Source organism: Hydra vulgaris, chromosome 02 (assembly GCF_038396675.1).
Source record: "Hydra vulgaris chromosome 02, alternate assembly HydraT2T_AEP".
Lineage (NCBI taxonomy): Eukaryota > Metazoa > Cnidaria > Hydrozoa > Anthoathecata > Hydridae > Hydra > Hydra vulgaris.
The window spans coordinates 12,414,131-12,418,042 of record NC_088921.1 but is presented as its reverse complement, the minus strand read 5'-3'; positions in this window follow the sequence as shown (position 1 = coordinate 12,418,042).

Below are 3,912 nucleotides of genomic sequence, written 5' to 3'. Positions count from 1 at the left end.
ATAAACATTTGTTTTCCGCTCAGAACATTTTTTTCCTCTGAACCTTTTTTTTTATGGCTTGTTTTTTGTTTTGTAAAACTAAGTATTTTTATTGTGACACCATCACTAGGAAGATTAACATCCTACGTTAATAAGCTCCTCTTACCCTTATCTCACTAAACTGAGGTTTTTTTTTCAAAATATTCCATTATTCGGGTGAGTTTCCTTCACCATTACTAAAGAGCCTTATTTGCCCTAAAATATTTTTCTTTTAAGATCAGTTATAATCATGACATTATATAAGCAGACATCTCCTTTTAGTAAGCATTGTAGTGCTCACTAAAAGGAAATTTCACAAATCTTTTTTTCACTTGTTTTAAGTGCTTAATAAGTGCTTACAAAAATTTATCCTTAATAAATAATCTTTAATAATAATAAAGATGATGATCATGATCATAATAATAATAATACCAAAAATAACAATAATAACAATTATAACAATTATAACAATAATAACAATAATAACAATAATAGTAATAATAATAACAATAACAATAATAATAATAATAATAATAAACACTGGAGAACCCAAATTTTTTTTTGAATGGAATTTCATAGTAGTTATTGATTAAATTATAGGTGCTAAATTAAAAAATGATCTTAGTTTTTCTCTAACACGTCAAGTTTTTAAATTATAGGGTTTTCATTTTCTTAAAAAATGTGATAAAATGTATATTATATAGTACATAGCCGGTATAAGCTTATTTTATCCAAATATTACCATACAAAAGAAAAATTAAGCAACTGCAATGTTTATTGAACACAAATAATGTTTTTACAAATAATATGGTTACTGAATATATCAATTTTTAAGTAGTTAAGGTAAAAAATGTACGTTTTTAGCTCTTTCTGGAATGTTCAGATTGAGGACTATGGCGTTTTATGCTCCAACAAAGTCGGCTATCAAATGTACATCCCATCTACCTTGATAACGTTGTTCCATGACCTTCAAGTCTTGATAAAATTTTTCTCCGTACTCTTCACTGCCAGCACCAATATTTTCACGAAAATTGGCGAGATGGCAATGCAGAAAATGTAGTTTGATGCTCTTATTGCAACTGAGTGCTTTATAATTTTCCAATAGTTGCTAAACAATTTCATTTAATTATAAGCGTATATAAATATTATATTATGTATATTAGCGCTTATAGGAATTTTAGGTTTCCAATTTTTGACTCTAAACTGTTGTGGTATCACAGATGTCAAGTATGTCTGTGAAATCACAATACTATTAGCCTAATCGCTTCCCAAGAGTTTACAATTTGTTTCTTTTTTTCAAAGTCACTTGGAAGTCTTTTTATTAGAAAGTCTCTTGGAAGTCTTTTTATCAAAAAGTGTCTTGGAAGTCTTTTTATCAGAAAGTTTCTTTGAAAGTCTTTGTATAAGAAAGTCTCTTTGAAAGTTTTTTTTTATCAGAAAGTGTCTTGGAAGTCTTTAACAAAATAAAAATATTTTGATAGTTACAAATTAAATCATTTACATTTTTGATATTCTTTGTATACAAAACTGAGTATACAAGTATCTGGTCTTTCATTGTTTTTTATTGCTTGGAGGAGTAAAACTTCATTAATTATAGAAAGATTTTTTTCTCATGGCGAACATAGGTTTGACGAAATTTCAAAACTTGATATAGAAAAGGCGTAAATGTCAGTAAACACCGAAAGTTTATTTGTATTTCGATCTACATAACATATTGTTATTCTTTTTAAGTTGTCATTGATAGTCCATGTAACTGTGCTTTATATCCCCAAAATCTGATATTTTTATTATCAAATTTTGAATGGAACCACAGACCAACATGTTGGTTGGTTTAATGTCTTTATGTATAATGTTTTTTTCATGGAGGTACATTATTCCATCGCAAGCTTGCGTTAAATAAGATATTCTTTCAGTTAAATTAAAGTATTTATTAATTCTTTTTGAGAAGACAAAAGTGTTATGGACATAAACACAGCATATTTCAAAACACAGAGTTTTGTGACACATTGTTTTATCGTTTTTGGCACTTTAGTTGTAACAGGCCCTTACATTTCTTCAACAACAGAGACTACAGAAGCAGAGATTTTTTGAAATTTAAACACAAGATTATTAGCATAAGTCAAACCTTTGACATTTTGTTCAGTCTAGCATGTGTTAAAGCTAAGGTCAAAAATGCCAGTGTTTGGCCTTAAGTTTGTGATAACCATTAAGTTTGTCTTACCATTCAATTTATAAATTATGACAAGTTGACAATAAAAAACATAAGGAGTATGAAAAAACCACATGGCAACAACCATAAGAATTTGTGAATTTGTTACGTTTCTTGAAAATTTTTAACAAATTATTTCAGAAATACAAGCTGGCAACTACTACTACTACTACTACTACTACTACTACTACTACTACTACTACTACTACTACTACTACTACTACTACTACTACTACTACTACTACTACTACTACTACTACTACTACTACTACTACTACTACTACTACTACTACTACTACTACTACTACTACTACTACTACTACTACTACTACACAAACACAAAGTCACAAACACTGTATCCAATAAAGTTAACAATATTTTTATGCCAAATTTATCTGAGCTCTTCACAGACTGTAAAAACGCGTTTTTTTGAAAACTGTGTCTTGAAAATTACTACTGCTAACTGTCGTTTTTTTATGGTTGATTGGTATAATTTAGCAGCGCTCCCTTCACCAATTAGCTGGTCGAAGTTAAGTGATAGTTCTGGGATCTCCAGGTGTTGCACTTTTTTTTCCAATTCGCTAATTTTAAAAGTAAAAAACTCATTTTTTTCAGGTACAAACTATACAAAGTATAGATAAATCCGGTTGCCGATCAGACAGCTGATGCCCAATCCAAATAGCTAACGAAATAAAATGTCATATTCAATTAATAATATTTTCAATCATTGAAACATCTTAAAATCATTTTATTTTTTAAAAATACGTTAAAAAAAAAGAAGCTAAATTTCTGCTGTTTTATAATTATAATTTTAGTTATTTTTCAATTTATAAATCCAAAATAATATTTTTTACAAAACACGTATAAACCTATTTAATTCAAGCGTGGCTTTCGGTCAAATGCGCACTTTCTAACAGCTGTTTTATCATAATTTTTGTGTTAATTTTGTGAGAAATAAACCAAAAGTTTTCGACATCAAAATTTACAAAGATATACTAGGTCAAAGATTTTCGAAGCCTCTTAACACTGAAAGTTTTGTTTTTATTAGTGACTGAAGTAATCATTTTTTATTTTTAAAGGCTAATTTTCACTTAACTTTTTTTTGTTGAGATTTTTTTAAAATTTTTTGTTGATAACAATTAAAAATTAATATACAGGGGGTGGGGGTGGGGGTCTTAATAAGCTTAGGATGCACAGTGTGCCAGAATCTCATATTTTTGGAAAAAAGTCATAACTTTTTTTCCTTTCATCCATAAGCCTCAAAATTTGGTATATAAAGTAATTGGATGGTTATAATTTGAATGAGTATAATTTTTTTTTGGCTGCCATGGCAACCCCAGTTGCATAGCAACACATATTTATGCTTAGTTCCAAAGGATTATTTTTAGCCAAATGTTTCTAAACTTGGTATGCAAATAATTTGATAATTCTAATTTGATTGAGCATGCTATTTGTTTTAATTTACAGTCACACTTTCATATAGGTACTCACATTTCCAAAATTATAAAGATACAAAAGACACATTTATAAACTAATATTATCTGTGGATGACCTCGATAAGTCAATTACTCCAGCTGGTAAGTTTTTTGTTTAAGTGTGACTTCCTGATGTCTTTCTCCGAGATGCAATAAATGGATCAGATGTACACAGTAGTCGATTTAACAAATCTTGGTTAGTTTTCACAC